Source organism: Hakea prostrata, chromosome 7 (genome assembly GCF_041222555.1).
Source record: "Hakea prostrata isolate BN-2017 chromosome 7, UWA_Hpros_2, whole genome shotgun sequence".
NCBI classification, from domain to species: domain Eukaryota; kingdom Viridiplantae; phylum Streptophyta; class Magnoliopsida; order Proteales; family Proteaceae; genus Hakea; species Hakea prostrata.
In genome coordinates this window covers 7,673,780-7,701,750 of record NC_142606.1, presented here as the reverse complement: position 1 = coordinate 7,701,750, position 27,971 = coordinate 7,673,780, and the positions used below count along the sequence as shown (strand labels likewise).

Here is a 27,971-nt window from a genome sequence, read left to right as displayed (position 1 = left end):
GAAGCGGTTCTTGGAACTGAAACGAGAGCCTGCAAATCCAAAGTCGCATTGTATTGTCCCAATTTAATTCAATAGAAAGGCAAGGTAAAAGGGAGGGGAAAGAAAGATGCAGTGCAGATAAGAAATGAAGAGAAGATACCTGAGGAAGTGCCTTGGAAGCCATGGCTGTAAATCACATTTTTCCGGTTCTGCGGCAGGAATTTCAGGATCAACTGCAGAATTCTCTTCGGCATTCTCAATTTATGGCTAGTTCTCCTTTAGAATTGGGTTCTGCTCTAACGATAGAAAAGTGGGTTCTTACGTCGCCGATTACAGGAATGAATTTTAAGTCGAAGCCATTTGAAGAAATCCTAGAAGTAATAATTCGGGTTGAGCAGAGAGAAGATGAGCGAAATGAGGATGGTGAAGAAGACCATAGCTTCTTTGAAGAGTAAGGAGAAGCGGTTCTTGGAACTAAAACGTGAGCCTGCAAATCCAAAGTCAGGTTGTTTTGTCCCAATTTGATTCAATAGAAAGGGAAGGTAAAAGGGAGGGGAAAGAAAGTTGCAGTGGAGATAAGAAATGAAGAGAAGATACCTGAGGGAGTGCCTTGGAAGCCATGGCTGTAAATCACACACATGAACACATTACTGTCGCCGGAGTTGAAGAGGAAAAAAGATGGCTACATATGTGTATTTTTTCAGATGAATTTATATTCATCTGATTGGAATAATTCACGTTTCTAAAATCTAATGATCAATTGGAGGTAATGAAGGGTGTCTGTAAAGGAGCAGATCTAGTAAACACCCTACTCTTTTGATTTTTACCGTTGGATTTAATCGTGAAGATAATATGCAAATTTTACTGTAAAATAGATGTGAGGATATTTTGGTCATAAAAATCACAAATTGTCCTTAATTGATCTTATTGAATACCTCAGGGGAGGCAGATGCAAAGTATCCATTTTTTTGGACTAAAAATTACATGAATCAAACCTCAGGGGGTCCAGATGAAAATTACCCAATAAAAATCCACTCTAAGACCCCAATCGTGGATTAGTAGAGCAGTTAAAAGCCCAACCTCCCACGATGAGGTCCTGGGTTCGCACCCATCCGACGGCACCTATAATAGTAATATTCCTCAAATGGAGAATTAGTAGGATGGTTAGGAACCTGACTTCTCAGTGGAGAGATCATGGGTTCAATTCCTACCGGCGGCATATGTAATATCCCTATCCCCATTCTAGGATACTAAAACACCCAATCTGATTTTGAGTAGCCATACATGCATATGAATATATGATTGCTCGGATTTTACTGCATCACGGTAAAACATCAAAGGTTAAAAAGGTAAAAATACTGATTTTGAAAGCAGCTCCCTCCAGCATTTATTTTTTTGATAAATATTTATCTGATAAGGTGTTTTCAGAAATGTAAAACGGACAGTATTTTTAAAATAAATTATCAAATCCCTAAGTTGTTAATTCTTCCCACCCAACAAATATTTTAATCTAAACTATTTAAATTATCATTCCGATAAAAATGTTTTTATAATTTGTTATTATTTTTATACTATATAGATTTTTTTAGTAACTTAATCGTAAAAATTATTGGTTCCTAATGTTCACAAATGATTTTTTTTTAATTTACTCCTAAAATTCATTTTTAATAGTTTTCCCTATACATCAATGAATAAATAATTAAAAATAAACTTAATGATGACTTGCAAATAACTTTTAGGAGTAAATTACGAAAAAAAAATATTTAACGTGATATTGGTAATTGACTTTTCGGAGTAAAATTTTAAAAATAAATAAATCTAAAAAGGCACAAAAATAATAATAATTAAAAGATAATTTAAAAAATCAGATTAAAATATTATTGGGGTGGAAAGAATTAGCACAAAATTAAGGACCTGGTTTTTTTTTATATTATATATTTACTTAATACTTATTAAAAAGGGGTAACAAACCAATCAAATCGCTCGAGCAATCCTCCTGTGTATGCACTACAACCCACAATTTTCCAGTGCCGGGTTTTGTCATAGCATCCAAATTGAGCACCTGCAAGGAAGGATACACCAACGGGATCACTTACTCAACAACAGGAATATAGAACACACGAATAGCGGAAGATGGATTGTAAAAAATTAGTACAGAATAAACTACTTGAACCGTCATGAACCATCAGAAGGGGGAACAATTACACCCAAAAAAATAAGAACGGTGAATCAAGGGTTGAGCCACCATTAAAATGATTGGTTTTCAAAGTATATCAATAGAAACTTCTTTATGCTTGAGCTGAAGAAAAGGGTACTCGGAACAGAAAAATTGGATGAAGGGTTTAATACACTATTAGCCCCATGTACATGCCGAGTAGCATCCGAGGGTGACCTGACAGCAAAAGTGGTTTGTTTGAATGAGAATGAGTAGTCTAATTTTGTCTAAGATCAGTCAAAAACATCCCCATCAGTAAAATATTAAAGACAACAATTCAATTTCAAGGATGTGAAACATGATTTGCAAAAGTAACTCTACTCCAATGCCATGGTGATGTGGGTTGAGATTTAAATACCTCGTCTTTCAGAAGATTATCCACATGATGCAATCTTCTAACATCTGACCTATCAACAGTGAACAGCCCATACCTAACCATCAGTCTGTTCATAGTTTCTCCAATAAGATCTTATAGTTTTCTGGCCACCAGGATTCCATATATTAAGTACATACCTGGCAAAGAAATATAAAATGCAATATCAATATCTAGTAGAGATTTTGTATTAAGGCCAGCCTTGGGCACAAGCTCAACTTCTTAGATTAGTACTGGAGATACATTTGATAGGTAAATAAACTAGGTTTGCTAAGTTGTTACGGAATACAGAAAGGACATTGAGCTATCCTCAAGGATGTGAAGTGATGGTTCAGGAACCTAATAAACAAGCCAATGGTATATTTAATCCTCAGTTCCCAGCAGACATGTCTACTTTCATATCAGATAGGGAACTCTTTGTTGTATTCATCATAACTTTGACACCATATGAGCGTCGTTATATGAAAAATTAGCCCAAGGAGTATAAGATAAACCCATCTACCAAACCCTAATGAAGCAGACAAGTTGATCTGTGACAGGAGTATAAATAAAAAGAGAACCAAATGCAAACATTTATTAGTGAAATGTTGTGCAACCATTTACTTCTTCAAAGACAAGATGTAGAACCTTACTTGTCATACTTGATTGTCTTAATATTGAAGCCAAATGTGGGACTGATAAAGCTTGTGTCCTCCCCATTGATTCTCAGCAAAATCATGGTCTTCCAGGAATTGTCAAGACCCCAAGAATTAACAAAGTGGAATAAAGAGAATTGAAAGAAAGCAGAAAACAGAGGAGCAGGGTCAGCAGTGAAGGAGGAGGCGTTCAGAATATACACCATAAGAATTCTTATCTCTTACTCTTTCCTCTTGTATTTTCTGATGATGCTACGAAGACCCTATTATTTTTATACCGCAAGACACCGAATTGGTCAAATCAAACCCTGAAGAGTTTTGAAAAATCCTACTCTTTGAATGAGTTCTGGAGGGGACCTTTACAACTTCCAATTCAAAACAACAATTTACATCTTTCCGCCATACTTTCAACTTTCGAGAAATTATCCATTTCCGAGCTTCAGAATTTCTCCGGCGCAAACCATAATCAGACATGGTCTCTTTGTATAGACACAGAATAAATCAGACAGTTTAAGAAAATGCTCTCATTCATACCCAACCATGTATCCAATGCTATCGTGGAATGTTTTTTCCACTAAGCAACATAGAGGGATATTCAACAGACATTCTAAGCCATTTACTTCATCATTCCTTTAGCATTCCACTTTAGTATAGGACACATGATAAAGGATTTTTTTACTTAAATAGGAAAAGAGACAACAATTAGTTTATGACAAGTATCATATATCGCATAAATTCAAAAATTATGCAGGCATCAAAAGACTAAGTAGTACAAAACCAGGTCACTGCTCACAAAACCTATATACAAATAAATTTTGCAAGTCATCAGTACGGGGTACCTTTGCCATTGAATCTTTGTGAATTATCTAATTAATCCTTAATAATGTATCCAACACTATCGTGGAAAGCCTTTTCCGCAGATTAGACTCATAGAAACTTTTCCACTGAGGGACACCGGGGACGCTTTCAGCCTTCTTATATTTGGCAATCGACTTTAGGCAAGGATACCTAAACTAAGGATATTTTTCTAGACATGAAGGACAACTATCGTAAGTTTATCCCACAACCTAATCATATCATAATTACATGGTTTCTTTGTGTAGTCACGGAATAAGTCATACGATCTAAGAAAATGATCTAATACACACCCAACCATGTGTAAAATGCAATCGTAGAATGTCTTTCCCGCGGGACAAACTCAAAGTAATTTTTCCACTAAACGACATCGAGGGACATTCCACAGACATTCTAATCCATTTACAACTTGTTTCCTTTAGCATTCCACTTTAGTATGGGACACATGATAAACGGTTTTTTCCATAAATAGGAAAGGGGACAACAATTAGTTTATGACAAGTATCATATATGGCATACACACAGAAATTATCAATGCATCAAAAGACTACGTATTACAGAATAAGGTCGCCGCTCACAAAACCTACATACAAATAAATTTTGCAAGTCATCAGTACGGGGTACCTTTGCCATAGAGTCTTTGTGAATTATCTATATAATCCTTAATAATTTATCCAACACAATCGTGAAAAGCCTTTTCCGCGGATTAGACTCATACAAACTTTTCCACTGAGGGACACCGAGGGATGCTTTGAGCCTTCTTATCTTTGGCAATCAACGTTAGGCAAGGATACATAAACTAAGAATATTTTTCTAAACATAACAGACGACTATAGTTAGTTTGTCCCACAACTTAATCATTATCATAATTACATAGTTTCTTTTTGTAGTCACGGAATAAGACACACGGTCAAAGAAAATGATCTAATTCATGCCCAACCATGTATAAAATGCAATTGTAGAATGTCTTTTCCGCGGGACCGACTCAAAGTAATTTTTCCACTAAGCGACATCGAGGGACATTCAATAGATTTGCAAGTCATCACTACGGGGTACCATTGCCATACACTCTTTGTAAACCATCTATTTACTCCTTAATAATGTATCCAACGCCACCGTGGAATGCCTTTTCCGCGGGACTTGACTCAAAGTAATTTTTTCCATTAAGAAATACCAAGAGACGCCTTGAGCCTTCTTATCTTTGGCAATCAACTTTAGGAAATGATACATAAACTAAGGATAATTTTCTAAACATGAAGGACAACTATAGTTAGTTTATCCCACAACATAATCATATCACAATTAAATGTTTTCTTTGTGTGGTCACGAAATAAGTCATACGGTCTAAGAAAACGATCTAATTCATACCCAACCATGTATAAAATGCAATCATAGAATGTCTTTTCTACGGAACCGACTCAAAGTAATTTTTCCACTAAGTGACATCGAAGGACATTCAACAAATGTGCAAAAGATCACTACGAGGTACACTTGCCATACACTCTTTATAAACCATCTAATTACTCCTAAATAATGTATCCAACGCCACCGTGGAATGCCTTTTCCGCGAGACTTGACTCAAAATAATTTTTTCCATTAAGGGACACCGAGGGACGCTTTGAGCATTTTGAACCTTCTTATGTTTGGCAATCCACTTTAGGCAAGGATACATACATAAACTAAGGATATTTTTCTAACCATGATGGATGACTATAGTTAGTTTGTCCCACAACTTAATCATATAATAATTACATAGTTTCTTTGTGTAGTCACGGAATAAGTCATACGGTCTAAGAAAATGATCTAATTCATACCCAACCAATCATAGAATGTCTTTTCCCAGAGACCAGCACAAAGTAATTTTTCCACTAAGCGACATCGAGGGACATACAACAGATTTGCAAGTGATCACTACGGGATACCATTGCCATACACCCTTTGTAAACCATCTAATTACTCCTTAATAATGTATCCAACGCCACCGTGGAATGCCTTTCTGCGAGACTTGAATCAAAGTAATTTTTTCCATAAAGAGACACCGAGGGACGCTTTGAGCGTTTTGAACCATCTTATCTTTGGCAATCCACTTTAGGTAAGGATACATAAACTAAGGATATTTTTCTAAACATGACAGACGACTATAGTTAGTTTGTCCCACAACTTAATAATATCATAATTACATAGTTTCTTAGTGTAGTCACGGAATAAGTCATACGGTTTAAGAAAATGATCCAATTCATACCCAACCATGTATAAAATGCAATCGTAGAATGTCTCTTCTCCGGGACCGACTCAAAACAAATTTTCCACTAAGCGACATCGAAGGACATTCAACAGATTTGCAAGTAATCACTACGGGGTACCCTTGCCACACACTCTTTGTAAACCATCTAATTACTTAATAATAATGTATCCAACTTCATCGAGGAATGCCCTTTCCGCGGGACTTGACTTAAAGTAATTTTTTCCATTAAGGGACACCGACGGACGCTTTGAGCCTTTTGAGCCTTCTTATCTTTGGCAATCCACTTTAGCCAACGATACATAAACTAAGGATATTTTTCTAAACATGACGGACGACTATAGTTAGTTTGTCCCACAACTTAATCATATCATAACTACATAGTTTCCTTGTGTAGACACGGACTAAGTCATAATTTCTAAGAAAATGATCTAATTCATACCCAACAATGAATAAAATGCAATCGTAGAATGTCCTTTCAGCGGGACCGACTCAAAGTAATTTTTCCACTAAGCGACATCGAGGGTCATTCAACAGATTTGCAAGTCATCACTACGAGGTACCCTTGCCAGACACTCCTTGTAAACCATCTAATTAATCCTTAATAATGTATCCAACGCAACCGTGGAATGCCTTTTCCGCGGGACTTGACTAAAAGTAATATTTTCCATTACGGGACACCGAGGGACGCTTTGAGCCTTCTTATCTTTGGCAGTCCACTTTAGGCAAGGATACATAAACTAAAGATAATTTTCTAAACATTAAGGACAACTATAGTTAGTTTATCCCACAACTTAATCATATCACAACTACATGGTTTCTTTATGTGATCACAAAATAAGTCATACGGTCTAAGAAAATAATATAATTCATACCCAACCATGTATAAAATGCAATCATAGAATGTCTTTTCTGCAGAACCGACTCAAAGTAGTTTTTCCACTAAGAGACATCAAGGACATTCAACATATTTGCAAGTCATTACTATGGGGTACCCTTGCCATACAATCTTTGTAAACCATCTAATTAATCATTAATAATGTATCCAACGCCATCGTGGAATGCCTTTTCCGCGGGACGTGACTCAAAGTAACTTTTTCCATTAAGGTACACCGATGGACGCTTTGAGCCTTCTTATCTTTGGCAATCCACTTTAGGCAAGGATACATAAACTAAGGATGATTTTCTAAACATGAAGGACAACCATAGTTAGTTTATCCCACAACTTAATCATATCACAATTACATGGTTTCTTCATGTGGTCACGGAATAAATCATACGGTCAAAGAAAATGATTTAATTCATACCCAAACATGTATAAAATGCAATCATAGAATGTCTTTTACGCAGAACCGACTCAAAATAAATTTTCCACTAAGCGACATCGAGGGACATTCAACAGATTTGCAAGTCATCACTACGGGGTACCCTTGCCATGCACTCTTTGTAAACCATCTAATTACTCCTTAATAATGTATCCAACGCCACCGTGGAATTCCTTTTCCGCGGCACTTGACTCAAAGTATTTTTTTCTATTAAGAGACACCGAGGGACGCTTTGAGCCTTTTAAGCCTTCTTATCATTGAGAATCCACTTTAGGCAAGGATACATAAACTAAAGATAATTTTCTAAACATGACGGACGACTATAGTTAGCTTGTCCCACAACTTAATCATATCATAACTACATAGTTTCCTGGTGTAGTCACAGACTAAGTCATACGGTCTATGAAAATGATCTAATTCATACCCAACCATGTATAAAATGCAATCGTAGAATGTCTTTTCCGCGGGACCGACTAAAAGTAATTTTTCCACTAAGCGACATCGAGGGTCATTCAACAGATTTGCAAGTCATCACTACGGGGTACCCATGCAAGACACTCTTGAAGCCTTAAGGGACACCGAGGGACGCTTGAAGCCTTCTTATCTTTGGCAATCCACTTTCGGCAAGGATACATAAACTAAGGATAATTTATAAACATGACGGAGAACTATAGTTAGTTTGTCCCACAACTTAATCTTATCAAAATTACATAGTTTCTCTGTGAAGTCACGGAATAACTTATACAGTCAAAAAAAATGACCTAATTCATACTGAACCATGTATAAAATGCAGTCGGAGAATGTCTTTCCCGCCGGATCGATTCAAAGTAATTTTTCCACTAAGCGACATCGAGGGACATTCTAAAGATTCGCAAGTCATCACTACGGCGTACCATTGCCATACACTCTTTGTAAACCATCTAATTACTCCTTAATAATGTATCCAACGCCACCGTGGAATGCCTTTTTGAGAGACATGACTCAAAGTACTTTTTCCATTAAGGTACACCGACGGACGCTTTGAGCCATTTGAGGCTTCTTATCTTTGGGAATCCACTTTAGGCAAGGATACATAAACTAACGACAATTTTCTAAACAAAGAAGTACAACTATAGATAGTTTATCCCAAAACTTACTCCTATCACAATTACATGGTTTCATTGTGTGGTCACGGAATAAGTCATACAGTCTAAGAAAACGATCTAATTCATACCCAACCATGTATAAAATGCAATCGTAGAATGTCTTTTTCGTGGAACCGAATCAAAGTAATTTTTCCACTAAACGACATCGAGGGACATTAAACAGATTTGCAAGTCATCACTACGCGGTACCCTTGCCATTCGCTCTTCGTAAACCATCAAATTATTCCTTAATAATGTATCCAACGCCACCGTGGATTGCATTTCCGCGGGACATGACTCAAAGTAAATTTTTCCATTAAGGGAAACCGAGGGACGTTTTGAGCCTTCTTATCTTTGGCAATCATCTTTAGGCAAGGATACATAAACTAAGGATAATTTTTTAAACATGACGAACAACTATAGTTAGTTTGTCCCACAACTTAATCGTATCAAAATTACATATTTTCTCTATGTAGTCAAGGAATAAGTCGTACAGTCTAGGAAAATGATCAAATTCATATTCAACCATGTATAAAATGCAATCGGAGAATGTCTTTCCCTCGGGATCGACTCAAAGTAATTTTTCCACAAAGCGACATCGAGGGACATTCAAAAGATTTGCAAGTCATCACTACAGGGCACCCTTGCCATACACTCTTTGTCAACCATCTAATTACTCCTTAATAATGTATCCAACGCCACCGTGGAATGCCTTTTCCGCGGGACATGACTCAGTAAATTTTCCCATTAAGGGACACCGAGGGACGCTTTGAGCCTTCTTATCTTTGGCAAACCACTTTAGGCAAGGATACATAAACTAAGGATAATTTTATAAACATGACGGACAACTATAGTTAGTTTGTCCAACAACTTAATATTATCAAAATTACATAGTTTCTCTGTGAAGTCACGGAATAACTTATACAGTCAAAAAAATGACCTAATTCATACTGAACCATGTATAAAATGCAGTCGGAGAATGTCTTTCCCGCCGGATCGACTCAAAGTAATTTTTCAACTAAGCGACATCGAGGGAAATTCAAAAGATTCGCAACTCATCACTACGGCGTACCCTTGCCATACACTTATTGTAAACCATCTAATTACTCCTTAATAATGTATCCAACGCCACCGTGGAATGCCTTTTCCGAGAGACTTGACTCAAAGTACTTTTTCCATTAAGGGACACCGAGGGACGCTTTGAGCCATTTGAGCCTTCTTATCTTTGGGAATCCACTTTAGGCAACGATACATAAACTAACGATAATTTTCTAAACAAAGAAGTACGACTATAGATAGTTTATCCCACAACTTACTCCTATCACAATTACATGGTTTCATTGTGTGGTCACGGAATAAGTAATACAGTCTAAGAAAACGATCTAATTCATACCCAACCATGTATAAAATGCAATCCTAGAATGTCTTTTCAGCGGAACCGACTCAAAGTAATTTTTCCACTAAACGACATCGAGGGACATTCAACAGATTTGCAAGTCATCACTACGCGGTACCCTTGCCATACGCTCTTTGTAAACCATCAAATTATTCCTTAATAATGTATCCAACGCCACCGTGGATTGCATTTTCCGCGGGACATGACTCAAAGTAAATTTTTCCATTAAGGGACACCGAGGGACGTTTTGAGCCTTCTTATCTTTGGCAATCCACTTTAGGCAAGGATACATAAACTAAGGATAATTTTTTAAACATGAGGAACAACTATAGTTAGTTTGTCCCACAACTTAATCGTATCAAAATTACATAATTTCTCTGTGTAGTCAAGGAATAACTCATACAGCCTAGGAAAATGATCAAATTCATATTCAACCATGTATAAAATGCAATCGGAGAATGTCTTTCCCTCGGGATCGACTCAAAGTAATTTTCCCACAAAGCGACATCGAGGGACATTCAAAAGATTTGCAATTCATCACTACAGGGCACCCTTGCCATACACTCTTTGTAAACCATCTAATTATTCCTTAATTATGTATCCAACGCCACCGTGGAATGCCTTTTCCGTGGGACATGACTCAAAGTAAATTTTTCCATTAAGGGACACCAAGGGACGCTTTGAGCCTTCTTATCTTTGGCAATCCACTTTAGACAAGGATACATAAACTAAGGATAATTTTATAAACATGACGGACAACTATAGTTAGTTTGTCCAACAACTTAATATTATCAAAATTACATAGTTTATCTGTGAAGTCACGGAATAACTTATACAGTCAAAAAAAATGACCTAATTCATACTGAACCATGTATAAAATGCAGTCGGAGAATGTCTTTCCCGCCGGATCGACTCAAAGTAATTTTTCCACTAAGCGACGTCGAGGAAAATTCTAAAGATTCGCAAGTAATCACTACGGCGTACCCCTGCCATACACTTATCGTAAACCATCTAATTACTCCTTAATAATGTATCCAACGCCACCGTGGAATGCCTTTTCCGAGAGACTTGACTCAAAGTATTTTTTCCATTAAGGGACACCGAGGGACGGTTTGAGCCATTTGAGCCTTCTTATCTTTGGGAATCCACTTTGGGCAAGGATACATAAACTAATGATAATTTTCTAAACAAAGAAGTACGACTATAGATAGTTTATCACACAACTTACTCCTATCACAATTACAAGGTTTCATTGTGAGCTCACGGAATAAGTAATACAGTCTAAGAAAGCGATCTAAATCATACCCAACCATGTATAAAATGCAATCGAAGAATGTCTTTTTCGCGGAACCGACTCAAAGTAATTTTTCCACTAAACAACATCGAGGGACATTCAACAGATTTGCAAGTCATCACTACGCGGTAGCCTTGCCATACGCTCTTTGTAAACCATCTAATCATTCCTTAATAATGTATCCAACGCCACCGTGGAATGCCTTTTCCGTGGGACTTGACTCAAAGTAAATTTTTCCATTAAGGGACACCGAGGGACGTTTTGAGCTTTCTTATCTTTGGCAATCCACTATAGGCAAGGATACATAAACTAAGGATAATTTTTTAAACATGATGAACAACTATAGTTAGTTTGTCCCACAACTTAATCGTATCAAAATTAAATAATTTCTCTATGTAGTCACGGAATAACTCAAACAGTCTAGAAAATTGATCAAATTCATACTCAACCATGTGTAAAATGCATTCGAAGAATGTCTTTCCCGCGGGATCGACTCAAAGTAATTTTTCCACAAAGCGACATCGAGGGACATTCAAAAGATTTGCAAGTCATCACTACGGGGCACTTTTGCCATACGCTCTTTGTAAACCATCTAATTATTCCTTAATAATGTACCCAACGCCACCGTGGATTGCCTTTTCCGCGGGACTTGACTCAAAGTAAATTTTTACATTAAGGGACACCGAGGGACCTGTACTTTGAGCCTTCTTATCTTTGGCAATCTACTTTAGGCAAGGATACATAAACTAAGGATAATTTTTTAAACATGACGAACAACTATAGTTAGTTTGTCCCACAACTTAATCGTATCAAAATTACATAATTTCTCAGTGTAGTCAAGGAATAACTCATACAGTCTAGGAAAATAATCAAATTCATAGTCAACCATGTAAAAAATGCAATCGGAGAATGTCTTTCCCGCGGGATCGACTCAAAGTAATTTTTCCACCAAGCGACATCGAGGGACATTCAAAAGATTTGCAAGTCATCACTACGCGGTAAGCTTGCCATACGCTCTTTGTAAACCATCTAATTATTCCTTAATAATGTACCCAACGCCACCGTGGATTGCCTTTTCCGCGGGACTTGACTCAAAGTAAATTTTTACATTAAGGGACACCGAGGGACGTTTTGAGCCTTCTTATCTTTGGCAATCCACTTTAGGCAAGGATACATAAACTAAGGATAATTTTTTAAACATGACGAACAACTATAGTTAGTTTGTCCCACAACTTAATCGTATCAAAATTACATAATTTCTCTGTGTAGTCACAGAATAACTTATACAGTCAAAGAAAACGATCTAATTCATACTCAACCATCTATAAAATGCAGTCGGAGAATGTCTTTCCCGTGGGATCGACTCAAAGTAATTTTTCCACAAAGCGACATCGAAGGACATTCAAAAGATTTGCAAGTCATCACTACGGGGTTCCCTTGCCATACGCTCTTTGTAAACCATCTAATTATTCCTTAATAATGTACCCAACGCCACCGTGGATTGCCTTTTCCGCGGGACTTGACTCAAAGTAAATTTTTACATTAAGGGACACCGAGGGACGTTTTGAGCCTTCTTATCTTTGGCAATCCACTTTAGGCAAGGATACATAAACTAAAGATAATTTTTTAAACATGACGAACGACTATAGTTAGTTTGTCCCACAACTTAATCGTATCAAAATTACATAATTTCTCAGTGTAGTCAAGGAATAACTCATACAGTCTAGGAAAATAATCAAATTCATAGTCAACCATGTAAAAAATGCAATCGGAGAATGTCTTTCCCGCGGGATCGACTCAAAGTAATTTTTCCACCAAGCGACATCGAGGGACATTCAAAAGATTTGCAAGTCATCACTACGGGGCACCCTTGCCATACGCTCTTTGTAAACCATCTAATTATTCTTTAATAATGTACCCAACGCCACCGTGGATTGCCTTTTCCGCGAGACTTGACTCAAAGTAAATTTTTATATTAAGGGACACCGAGGGACGTTTTGAGCCTTCTTATCTTTGGCACTCCACTTTAGGCAAGGATACATAAACTAAGGATAATTTTTTAAACATGACGAACAACTATAGTTAGTTTGTCCCACAACTTAATCGTATCAAAATTACATAATTTCTCTGTGTAGTCACAGAATAACTTATACAGTCAAAGAAAACGATCTAATTCATACTCAACCATGTATAAAATGCAGTCGGAGAATGTCTTTCCCGTGGGATCGACTCAAAGTAATTTTTCCACAAAGCGACATCGAGGGACATTCAAAAGATTTGCAACTCATCACTACGGGGTTCCCTTGCCATACGCTCTTTGTAAACCATCTAATTATTCCTTAATAATGTACCCAACGCCACCGTGGATTGCCTTTTCCGCGGGACTTGACTCAAAGTAAATTTTTACATTAAGGGACACCGAGGGACGTTTTGAGCCTTCTTATCTTTGGCAATCCATTTTAGGCAAAGATACATAAACTAAAGATAATTTTTTAAACATGACGAACAACTATAGTTAGTTTGTCCCACAACTTAATCGTATCAAAATTACATAATTTCTCAGTGTAGTCAAGGAATAACTCATACAGTCTAGGAAAATAATCAAATTCATAGTCAACCATGTAAAAAATGCAATCGGAGAATGTCTTTCCCGCGGGATCGACTCAAAGTAATTTTTCCACCAAGCGACATCGAGGGACATTCAAAAGATTTGCAAGACATCACTACGGGGCACCCTTGCCATACGCTCTTTTTAAACCATCTAATTATTCCTTAATAATGTACCCAACGCCACCGTGGATTGCCTTTTCCGCGGGACTTGACTCAAAGTAAACTTTTACATTAAGGGACACCGAGGGACGTTTTGAGCCTTCTTATCTTTGGCAATCCACTTTAGGCAAGGATACATAAACTAAGGATAATTTTTTAAACATGACGAACAACTATAGTTAGTTTGTCCCACAACTTAATCGTATCAAAATTACATAATTTCTCTATGTAGTCACGGAATAACTTATACAGTCAAAGAAAATGATCTAATTCATACTCAACCATGTATAAAATGCAGTCGGAGAATGTCTTTCCCGTGGGATCGACTAAAAGTAATTTTTCCACAAAGCGACATCGAGGGACATTCAAAAGATTTGCAAGTCATCACTACGGGGCACCCTTGCCATACGCTCTTTGTAAACCATCTAATTATTCCTTAATAATGTACCCAACGCCACCGTGGATTGCCTTTTCCGCGGGACTTGACTCAAAGTAAATTTTTACATTAAGGGACACCGAGGGACGTTTTGAGCCTTCTTATCTTTGGCAATCCACTTTAGGAAAGGATACATAAACTAAGGATAATTTTTTAAACATGACGAACAACTATAGTTAGTTTGTCCCACAACTTAATCGTATCAAAATTACATAATTTCTCAGTGTAGTCAAGGAATAACTCATACAGTCTAGGAAAATAATCAAATTCATAGTCAACCACGTAAAAAATGCAATCCGAGAATGTCTTTCCCGCGGGATCGACTCAAAAGTAATTTTTCCACCAAGCGACATCGAGGGACATTCAAAAGATTTGCAAGTCATCACTACGGCGTACCCTTGCCATACACTCTTTCTAAACCATCTAATTACTCCTTAATAATGTATCCAACGCCACAGTGGAATCCCATTTCAGAGAGACTTGACTCAAAGTATTTTTTCCATTAAGGGACACCGAGGGACCCTTTGAGCCATTTGAGCCATCTTATCTATGGGAATCCACTTTAGGCATAGATACATAAACTAAGGATAATTTTCTAAACAAGAAGGACGACTATACTTAGTTTATCCCACAACTTACTCCTATCACAATTAGATGGATTCTTCGTGTGGATACGAAATAAGTCATACGGTCTAACAAAACGATCTAAGTCATACCCAATCATGTATAAAATGCAATCGTAAAATGTCTTTTTCGCGGAACCGACTCAAATTAATTTTTCCACTAAACGACATCGAGGGACATTCAACAAATTTGCAAGTCATCACTGAGCGGTACCCTTGCCATACGCTCTTTGTAAACCATCTAATTATTCCTTAATAATGTATCCAACGCCACCGTGGATTGCCTTTTCCGCGGGACTTGACTCAAAGTAAATTTTTCTGTTAAGGGACACCGAGGGACGTTTTGAGCCTTCTTATCTTTGGCAATCCACTTTAGGCAAGGATACATAAACTAAGGATAATTTTATAAACATGAGGGAAAACTATAGTCCGTTTGTCCCACAACTTAATCTTCTCAAAATTACATAGTTTCTCTGTGTAGTCACGGAATAACTTATACAGTCAAAGAAAACGATCTAATTCATACTCAACCATGTATAAAATGCAGTCGGAGAATGTCTTTCCCGTGGGATCGACTCAAAGTAATTTTTCCACAAAGCGACATCGAGGGACATTCAAAAGATTTGCAAGTCATCACTACGGGGCACCCTTGCCATACGCTCTTTGTAAACCATCTAATTATTCCTCAATAATGTACCCAACGCCACCGTGGATTGCCTTTTCCGCGGGACTTGACTCAAAGTAAATTTTTACATTAAGGGACACCGAGGGACGTTTTGAGCCTTCTTATCTTTGGCAATCCACTTTAGGCAAGGATACATAAACTAAGGATAATTTTTTAAACATGACGAACAACTATAGTTAGTTTGTCCCACAACTTAATCGTATCAAAATTACATAATTTCTCAGTGTAGTCAAGGAATAACTCATACAGTCTAGGAAAATATTCAAATTCATAGTCAACCATGTAAAAAATGCAATCGGAGAATGTCTTTCCCGCGGGATCGACTCAAAGTAATTTTTCCACCAAGAGTCATCGAGGGACATTCAAAAGATTTGCAAGTCATCACTACGGGGCACCCTTGCCATACGCTCTTTGTAAACCATCTAATTATTCCTTAATAATGTACCCAACGCCACCGTGGATTGCCTTTTCCGCGGGACATGACTCAAAGTAAATTTTTTCATTAAGGGACACCGAGGGACGCTTTGAGCCTTCTTATCTTTGGCAAACCACTTTAGGCAAGGATACATAAACTAAGGATAATTTTTTAAACATGACGAACAACTATAGTTAGTTTATCCCACAACTTAATCGTATCAAAATTACATAATTTCTCTGTGTAGTCACAAAATAACTTATACAATCAAAGAAAATGATCTAATTCATACTCAACCATGTATAAAATGCAGTCGGAGAATGTCTTTCCCGTGGGATCGACTCAAAGTAATTTTTCCACAAAGCGACATCGAGGGACATTCAAAAGATTTGCAACTCATCACTACGGGGGCACCCTTGCCATACGCTCTTTGTAAACCATCTAATTATTCCTTAATAATGTACCCAACGCCACCGTGGATTGCCTTTTCCGCGGGACTTGACTCAAAGTAAATTTTTACATTAAGGGACACCGAGGGACGTTTTGAGCCTTCTTATCTTTGGCAATCCACTTTAGGCAAGGATACATAAACTAAGGATAATTTTTTAAACATGACGAACAACTATAGTTAGTTTGTCCCACAACTTAATCGTATCAAAATTACATAATTTCTCAGTGTAGTCAAGGAATAACTCATACAGTCTAGGAAAATAATCAAATTCATAGTCAACCATGTAAAAAATACAATCGGAGAATGTCTTTCCCGCGGGATCGACTCAAAGTAATTTTTCCACCAAGCGACATCGAGGGACATTCAAAAGATTTGCAAGTCATCACTACGGGGAACCCTTGCCATACGCTCTTTGTAAACCATCTAATTATTCCTTAATAATGTACCCAACGCCACCGTGGATTGCCTTTTCCGCGGGACTTGACTCAAAGTAAATTTTTCCATTAAGGGACACCGAGGGACGTTTTTGAGCCTTCTTATCTTTGGCAATCCACTTTAGGCAAGGATACATAAACTAAGGATAATTTTTTAAACATGACGAACAACTATAGTTAGTTTGTCCCACAACTTAATCGTATCAAAATTACATAATTTCTCTGTGTAGTCAAGGAATAACTTATACAGTCAAAAAAAATGATCTAATTCATACTCAACCATGTATAAAATGCAGTCGGAGAATGTCTTTCCCGTGGGATCGACTCAAAGTAATTTTTCCACAAAGCGACATCGAGGGACATTCAAAAGATTTGCAAGTCATCACAACAGGGCACCCTTGCCATACGCTCTTTGTAAACCATCTAATTATTCCTTAATAATGTATCCAACGCCACCGTGGATTGCCTTTTCCGCGGGACTTGACTCAAAGTAAATTTTTCCATTAAGGGACACCGAGGGACGTTTTGAGCCTTCTTATCTTTGGCAATCCACTTTAGGCAAGGATACATAAACTAAGGATAATTTTTTAAACATGACGAACAACTATAGTTAGTTTGTCCCACAACTTAATCGTATCAAAATTACATAATTTCTCTATGTAGTCAAGGAATAACTCATACAGTCTAGGAAAATGATCAAATTCATACTCAACCATGTATAAAATGCAATCGGAGAATGTCTTTCCCGCGGGATCGACTAAAAGTAATTTTTCCACAAAGCGACATCGAGGGACATTCAAAAGATTTGCAAGTCATCACTACGGGGCACCCTTGCCATACACTCTTTGTAAACCATCTAATTACTCCTTAATAATGTATCCAACGCCACCGTGGAATGCCTTTTCCGCGAGACTTGACTCAAAGTAAATTTTTCCATTAAGGGACACCGAGGGACCCTTTGAGCCATTTAGCCTTTTTATCTTTGGGAATCCAATTTAGGCAAGGATACATAAACTAAGGATAATTTTCTAAACAAGAAGGACAACTATAGTTAGTTGATCCCACAACTTACTCTTATCACAATTAGATTGTTTCTTCGTGTGTTGACGGAATAAGTCATACGGTCTAAGAAAATGATCTAATTCATACCCAACCATGTATAAAATGCAATCGGAGAATGTCTTTCCCGCCGAATCGACTAAAAGTAATTTTTCCACTAAGCGACATCGAGGGAAATTCTAAAGATTCGCAAGTCATCACTACGGCGTACCCTTGCCATACACTTATTGTAAACCATCTAATTACTCCTTAATAATGTATCCAACGCCACCGTGGAATGCCTTTTCCGCGAGACTTGACTCAAAGTATTTTTTCCATTAAGGGACACCGAGGGACGCTTTGAGCCATTTAGCCTTTTTATCTTTGGGAATCCAATTTAGGCAAGGATACATAAACTAAGGATAATTTTCTAAACAAGAAGGACAACTATAGATAGTTTATCCCACAACTTACTCCTATCACAATTACATGGTTTCATTGTGTGGTCACGGAATAAGTAATACAGTCTAAGAAAACGATCAAATTCATACCCAACCATGTATAAAATGCAATCGTAGAATGTCTTTTTCGCGGAACCGACTCAAAGTAATTTTTCCACTAAACGACATCGAGGGACATTCAACAGATTTGCAAGTCATCACTACGCGGTACCCTTGCCATACGCTCTTTGTAAACCATCTAATCATTCCTTAATAATGTATCCAACGCCACCGTGGAATGCCTTTTCCGCGGGACTTGACTCAAAGTAAATTTTTCCATTAAGGGACACCGAGGGACGCTTTGAGCCTTCTTATCTTTGGCAATCCACTTTAGGCAAGGTTACATAAACTAAGGATAATTTTTAAACATGACGGACAACTATAGTTAGTTTGTCCCACAACTTAACTTTATCAAAATTACATAGTTTCTTCACGGAAGTCACGGAATAACTCCATACAGTCTAAGAAAATGATCAAATTCATACCCAACCATGTATAAAATGCAATCCGAGAATGTCTTCCCGCGGAATCGACTCAAAGTAATTTTCCACTAACGACATCGAGGGACATTCAACAAGATTTGCAAGTCATCACTACGGGTACCCTTGCCATACGCTCTTTGTAAACCATCTAATTACTCCTTAATAATGTATCCAACGCACCCCCAAAAAAAAAACCCCCCCCCCCCCCCCCGCCCCCACCCCCACACCAACCAACCGATAATGCCTTTTCCCACGAAACTTGACTCAAGTAAATTTTTCCATTAAGGGACACCGAGAGACGCTTTAAGCCTTCTTATCTTTGGCAATCAACTTTAGGCAAGGATACATAAACTAAGGATAATTTTATAAACATGACGGACAACTATAGTTAGTTTGTCCCACAACTTAATCTTATCAAAATTACATAGTTTCTCTGTGTAGTCACGGAATATCTTATACAGTCTAAGAAAATGATCTAATTCATACTCAACCATGTATAAAATGCAATCGGAGAATGTCTTTCCCGCGGGATCGACTCAAAGTAATTTTTCCACTAAGCGACATCGAGGGACATTCAAAAGATTTACAAGTCATCACTACGGCGTACCCTTGCAATACACTCTTTGTAAACCATCTAATTACTCCTTAATAATGTATCCAACGCCACCGTGAATTGCCTTTTCCGCGACACTTGACTCAAAGTATTTTTTCCATTAAGGGACACCGAGGGACGCTTTGAGCCATTTAGCCTTCTTATCTTTGGGAATCCACTTTAGGCAAGGATCCATAAACTAAGGATAATTTTCTAAACAAGAAGGACGGCTATTATTAGTTGATCCCACAACTTACTCTTATCACAATTAGATGGTTTCTTCGTGTGATCACGGAATAAGTCATACGGTCTAAGAAAACGATCTAATTCATACCCAACCATGTACAAAATGCAATCCTAGAATGTCTTTTTCGCGGAAACGACTCAAAGTAATTTTTCCACTAAACGACATAGAGGGACATTCAACAGATTTGCAAGTCATCACTACGGGGTACCCTTGCCATACGCTCTTTGTAAACCATCTAATTATTCCTTAATAATGTATCCAACGCCACCATGGATTGCCTTTTCCGCGAGACTTCACTCAAAGTAAATTTTTCCATTAAGGGACACCGAGGGACGTTTTGAGCCTTCTTATCTTTGGCAATCCACTTTAGGCAAGGATACATAAACTAAGGATAATTTTTTAAACATGACGAACAACTATAGTTAGTTTGTCTCACAACTTAATCGTATCAAAATAACATAATTTCTTTGCGTAGTCACGGAATAACTCATACAGTCTAGGAAAATGATCAAATTCATACTCAACCATGTATAAAATGCAATCGCAGAATGTCTTTCCCGCGGGATCGACTCAAATTAATTTTTCCACTAAGCGACATCGAGGGAAATTCAAAAGATTTGCAAGTCATCACTACGGCGTACCCTTGCCATACACTCTTTGTAAACCATCTAATTATTCTTTAATAATGTATCCAACGCCAGCATGGAATGCCTTTTCAGAGAGACTTGACTGAAAGTATTTTTTCCATTAACGGACACCGAGGGACGCTTTGAGCCATTTGGGCCTTCTTATCTTTGGGAATCCAGTTTAGGCATCGATACATAAACTAAGGATAATTTTCTAAACAAGAAGGACGACTTTAGTTAGTTTATCCCATAACTTACTCGTATCACAATTAGATGGTTTCTTCATGTGGATACGGAATAAGTCATACGGTCTAAGAAAACGATCTAATTCATACCCAACCATGTATAAAATGCAATCGTAGAATGTCTTTTCGCGGAACCAACTCAAAGTAATTTTTCCACTAAACGACATCGAGGGACATTCAACAGATTTGCAAGTCATCCCTACGGCGGTACCCTTGCCATACGCTCTTTGTAAACCATCTAATTATTCCTTAATAATGTATCCAACGCCACCGTGGATTGCCTTTTCCGCGGGACTTGACTCAAAGTAAATTTTTCCATTAAGGGACACCGAGGGACGTTTTGAGCCTTCTTATCTTTGGCAATCCACTTTAGGCAAGGATACATAAACTAAGGATAATTTTTTAAACATGACGAACAACTATAGTTAGTTTGTCTCACAACTTAATCGTATCAAAATAACATAATTTCTTTGCGTAGTCACGGAATAACTCATACAGTCTAGGAAAATGATCAAATTCATACTCAACCATGTATAAAATGCAATCGGAGAATGTCTTGCCCGCGGGATCGACTCAAAGTAATTTTTCCACTAAGCGACATCGAGGGACATTCAAAAGATTTGCAAGTCATCACTACGGCATACCCTTGCCATACACTCTTTGTAAACCATCTAATTATTCTTTAATAATGTATCCAACGCCAACATGGAATGCCTTTTCAGAGAGACTTGACTGAAAGTATTTTTTCCATTAACGGACACCGAGGGACGCTTTGAGCCATTTGGGCCTTCTTATCTTTGGGAATCCAGTTTAGGCATCGATACATAAACTAAGGATAATTTTCTAAACAAGAAGGACGACTTTAGTTAGTTTATCCCATAACTTACTCGTATCACAATTAGATGGTTTCTTTATGTGGATACGGAATAAGTCATACGGTCTAAGGAAACAATCTAATTCATACCCAACCATGTATAAAATGCAATCGTAGAATGTCTTTTTCGCGGAACCGACTCAAAGTAATTTTTCCACTAAACGACATCGAGGGACATTCAACAGATTTGCAAGTCATCCCTACGCGGTACCCTTGCCATACGCTCTTTGTAAACCATCTAATTATTCCTTAATAATGTATCTAACGCCACCGTGGATTGCCTTTTCCGCGGGACTTGACTCAAAGTAAATTTTTCCATTAAGGGACACCGAGGGACGTTTTGAGCCTTCTTATCTTTGGCAATCCACTTTAGGCAAGGATACATAAACTAAGGATAATTTTTTAAACATGACGAACAACTATAGTTAGTTTGTCCCACAACTTAATCGTATCAAAATTACATAATTTCTCTGTGTAGTCACGGAATAACTCATACAGTCTGGGAAAATGATCAAATTCATACTCAACCATGTATAAAATGCAATCGGAGAATGTCTTTCCCACGGGATCAACTCAAAGTAATTTTTCCACTAAGCGACATCGAGGGACATTCAAAAGATTTGCAAGTCATCACTACGGCATACCCTTGCCATACACTCTTTGTAAACCATCTAATTACTCCTTAATAATGTATCCAACGCCACCGTGGAATCCCATTTCCGAGAGACTTGACTCAAAGTATTTTTTCCATTAAGGGACACCGCACCCTTTGAGCCATTTGAGCCTTCTTATCTTTGGGAATCCACTTTAGGCATCGATACATAAACTAAGGATAATTTTCTAAACAAGAAGGACGACTATAGTTAGTTTATCCCACAACTTACTCCTATCACAATTAGATGGTTTCTTCGTGTGGATACGGAATAAGTCATACGGTTTAAGGAAACAATCTAATTCATACCCAACCATGAATAAAATGCAATCGTAGAATGTCTTTTTTGCGGAACCGACTCAAAGTAATTTTTCCACTAAACGACATCGAGGGACATTCAACAGATTTGCAAGTCATCACTACGCGGTACCCTTGCCAAACGTTCTTTGTAACCCATCTAATTATTCCTTAATATTGTATCCAACGCCACCGTGGAATGCCTTTTCCGCGGGACTTGACTCAAAGTAAATTTTTCCATTAAGGGACACCGAGGGACGTTTTGAGCCTTCTTATCTTTGGCAATCCACTTTAGGCAAGGATACATAAACTAAGGATAATTTTTTAAACATGACGAACAACTATAGTTAGTTTGTCCCACAACTTAATCGTATCAAAATTACATAATTTCTCTGTGTAGTCACGGAATAACTCATACAGTCTGGGAAAATGATCAAATTCATATTCAACCATGTATAAAATGCAATCGAAGAATGTCTTTCCCTTCGGGATCGACTCAAAGTAATTTTTCCACTAAGCGACATCGAGGGACATTCAAAAGATTTGCAAGTCATCACTATGGCGTACCCTTGCCATACACTCTTTGTAAACCATGTAATTACTCCTTAATAATTTATCCAACGCCACCGTGGAATCCCATTTCCGAGAGACTTGACTCAAAGTATTTTTTCCATTAAGGGACACCGAGGGACCCTTTGAGCCATTTGAGCCTTCTTATCTTTGGGAATCCACTTTAGGCATAGATACATAAACTAAGGATAATTTTCTAAACAAGAAGGACGACTATAGTTAGTTTATCCCACAACTTACTCCTATCACAATTAGATGGTTTCTTCGTGTGGATACGGAATAAGTCATACGGTCTAAGAAAACGATCTAATTCATACCCAACCATGTATAAAATGCAATCGTATAATGTCTTTTTCGCGGAACCGACTCAAAGTAATTTTTCCACTAAACGACATCGAGGGACATTCAACTGATTTGCAAGTCATCACTAAGCGGTACCCTTGCCATATGCTCTTTGTAAACCATCTAATTATTCCTTAATAATGTATCCAACACCACCGTGGAATGCCTTTTCCGTGGGACTTGACTCAAAGTAAATTTTTCCATTAAGGGACACCGAGGGACTTTTTGAGCCTTCTTATCTTTGGCAATCCACTTTAGGCAAGGATACATAAACGAAGGATATTTTTCTAACCATGACGGACAACTATAGTTAGTTTGTCCCACAACTTAATCATATCATAATTACATAGTTTCTTTGTGTAGTCACAGAATAAGTCATATGGTCTAAGAAAATGATCTAATTCATACCCAACCATATAACCAATGCTATCGTGGAATGTCTTTTCCTCGGAACCGGCTCAGAGTAATTTTTTTGTTACGCGACATCAAGGGACATTCTAAGGCATTTACTTCTTCTTTCCTTTAGCATTTCACTTTAGTATAAGACACATAGTAAAGGGAGATTTTGTTGACAGCAACAGTTGAACTCCAGTTTAGTATTATAAAGATTTTGCTACAATAAAAAGACCACTAACCATTAATGCCTTTGGCTTTGGAACATTTATACATGTTAATGGTTTCGATCTAACTAAAGGGTGTACTTTAGAATCCCACCCACAACTAGATCTTGAAGTGCATAATCAGGCAACCAGCAGGATTAAGCTCTATGATAATCCCTCCCAATCCAGACATCCAATAGGCATCAAATTTATATGATTAAAAGGTGTCCTCAACTCCTAAAAACTTTTTGAAGTGTGGGTTCAATCCAATCGACAGACTTGGAGATATTATAGAACAATTGAAACTAGTAACTATAAGATTAGAATTAGAAACTAACAGTATCCATGCATCAACACAGCAGTTCAAAATCCCAATGAGCAACATATCCTCTACTCATTAGATGGAATACATGAAACCCATCTTAATCAGCGGCCATAACTCATACTTCAACACCCACGAGTAAATAGCAGCCAACACAAAAGGGATAGTAATGGAGGCACAGAAATAACAAGAAACGATCTAAAGTGCAAAGTAACAAGCAACATCAACTTAATTAAGTTAATCAAAGAACATGGACAAATTCTAGCTTTCTACTGTCCAAATCACACTATTAAAGAGCCGTAGCAGCAGTAGGTACAAAAGCTTAACTCATAAACAGGTGATAGAAAGGAAATTGCATTTTAACCTCTGGATCGTAGTCTAAGCACAGAAGTCGTAACAGGATTAGCATAGCATTCAAAAACAGGAACTGAAGATGGCCTTATCTGGGCAAAATTGGAGGTTACACTAGCTCAATAGTTGGGTTGGCACAGCAGAGTCATACACACCTTTGAGCCAGATGAGAGAGACGAGGTGAGAGACCTTGAGAGCAGAATCCACAACCAAAAGCTCTTCGGTAACCTTGCTCGAACTACAGCGCGCAGAATCCACAACCAGATGTCAGGGTAAGCCCTAATTTCACTCCAATCCGAACATAAATTATTTGAAAAAAAAAAGGAGTAGACAAAAACATACCACGGGTGATATTGCTGAGAGACAAGAAGGAGGGCAGTCACAGATGCAAGGGCTCCTCTTCTCGCGAAATCGGTTTGCCCGATTTGATGCTCTTCTTCAACCTCCAATACAAAGCAGGCAGACAAACTCGAGAGAGTCCAGCAACCCAGATCCTTGAGAGAGACAAGACAGCCAAAGAGAGACGATAAAGGGGCAGAGAGATGAGAGATAACAGAGAGAGACGACAGAGTCGAGAGATGGACAGAGAGACGACAGAGTCGAGAGATGGACAGAGAGACGAGAGAGAGCAGAGAGAGACGAGACAGTTGAGAGAGGTGAGAGAGAGCAAAGAGAGACGAGAGGGAGACGAGAGGTCGGCTGCGAGAGATGACCGTTGAGAGAGACCATAACCATAGCGTCGAGAGAGTTGAGAGATACGAGAGTGATGAGGATCGATAACCCTAAGTACCGAGCCTCGGATTTTTATTTGCAGCATCCACTGCTGGCTGCTGCGACCTGAAGATTCGAACGGTTCAAATCAAATGACCTAACAAATTTGGTTTCTCAATAATCCATCGTGGTTAGGGTGAAGATAGTTGAATTGCTTTTATGGCATCCTTTGATTGGAAGAAAACCGAACAAATAGCAGCTTTGAACGAATAAATGCTTTGATATTCTAAAGCTTCGTTATCGCTTGGACTGGATTGAAGCAATTAGCACTGGCGATTCAGATAAATTCTTGAATAGGATTCGAATTCCTGTATCATAGTTTACGAATACCTAGTTCGAATTTTAATGGAATCCTAAATCAGGCGGAGAGGGATTTAGGGTTTGCTGCGAAAGATAAAGAGTCTCTCAATGATTCGGCATAGTATTCCGTTGACGCTTGACAAGTTCTTCTGTCGGTTTATGAGTGAAGATAATGATAGTTTTGGGAAGATCGTGGAGAAGCAGAAGAGGAAGAGGAAGGAACGGTTTGGGTGTTCGACTGAAGGTGAGATGACGGAAAGTCATAAAAGGAGGAATCGGATTACAGATGGGTACAGAACATTTGGTCAGCCTCCGAGCAAATTAGAGGGTTGGATTTACACGAGAAAAAATTTGTTGATGTATAAGTATAACACATCTTATCGTGGTGAAGCCCGGATTTTTATTTTGCGGCTGCCGACGGCTGATATTAAGCCACCTCATCAAGTTTTAAGTGAGCGGTTGAGATTTAAACATGAGGGATATAGGTGTAAATATTGCTTTTTCATTTTACATTTTAAATAATTAAATTTTGTAAATTTACATTACTGAGTCCCTCTCCTTCACCCGATACCCAAAAACCCTATCTCTCATTTTGTCTTCTCAGTTCTCAGATAGCCGCTGTTTGGGAGCACGATTCCGGCGACATCAGGCACTCCGATGATAGTAATCCGTCGTCGTTGCCGTTGAAGCTATATTTGGTTGTCGTCGTCGTCGATTGCCTTTGCGCTGTAAATCTGTGGTGTGGCCTGGTGTCGTCGTCCGTCTATTCCCATCCCCATCTGAAATTTCTCAGAGTTCAATGCAAAATTTTCTGTGTGTGTTCACAAAAAAAGAAAAGAAACTTCTTCATGTGCTCCTCCAGTATAACCTTCCACTAACGTCTTCAATTTTTTCAAATTTGACAGATCTAGTAATGCATCCAACCTTTTACATTCGAAGATAAATAGTTGTTCCAAGGATTCCAGTTTGTCTAATCCGCCAATCTCTGCTAGCCTATCACAAGATCCAACTATTAAGCTCTTCAGTTTCTTTAAATTTGATAGATATGGCAATTTGTCCAAAGATTTGCACCTTCCAACAGTCAAGGTTGCCAATGATTCTAATCCATTGAACCCTGAAATCTCTGTTAAACGATAGCATGATAAAATTTCAACCAAATTTCACCCATGGACAATTATCAAAAGACTAAAAAGGTCTGAAACAACAATAGCGTTGAATCTAAACCTAAATAGGGAAATGAAAGGAAAAAAAAAATGTAGAGATGCAATCGAAACTCACCAAAAAGAGTAAATGAAGATGGTCAATCAAATAATATCTTGCATTTGAATGATGAAAGAAAATGGTGAATACAATACGGATGATCGAGATGGCTCACCGCGAACTTCACAGGTTTTTTTCTTCTTGGTTTTCTTATAGCAGCTTGTTAGAAAAATTACGAAGGCCTTGAGATGGGAATCTCAACCCTTCAAAAATTGAAACAAAATTAACGCAGCGCAAACCCCACACCAGTACAGAGAAGGGAGAAGAAGGCAGAGACGGACGACGACACCAGCCACACCAGTACAGAGAAGGGAGAAGAAGGCAGAGACGGACGACGACACCAGCCACACCAGTACAGAGAGGGAGAAGAAGGCAGAGACGGACGACGACACCAGCCACACCAGTACAGAGAAGGGAGAAGAAGGCATAGACGGACGACAACACCATGCCACATCACATATTTACAGCGGAAAGGCAACCGACGACGACCAAATATAGCTTCAACGGCAAACAAATATAGCTTCAACGGCAACCGACGACGGATTACTATCACCGGAGTGCCCTGGTGTCGCCAGAATCGTGCTCCCAAACAGCGGCCGTCTGAGTGAGAAGACAAAATGAGAGAGAAAGGGTTTTTGGGTATCGGGTGAAG

At 38.1% G+C, this 27,971-nt stretch overlaps 1 long non-coding RNA gene across 1 annotated transcript; it reads right to left on the bottom strand.

Annotated features, from left to right (window-relative positions):
- Positions 1-668: 668 nt before the first annotated feature.
- On the bottom strand, positions 669-26,413 carry LOC149009388 (uncharacterized). The gene is made up of 4 exons (XR_016174753.1): positions 25,331-26,413; positions 25,144-25,226; positions 2,553-2,707; positions 669-2,371 (listed from the first exon to the last, which is right to left on the bottom strand). It is a non-coding gene; the product is annotated as an uncharacterized LOC149009388 (long non-coding RNA).
- Between the last annotated feature and the right edge of the window lie 1,558 nt (positions 26,414-27,971).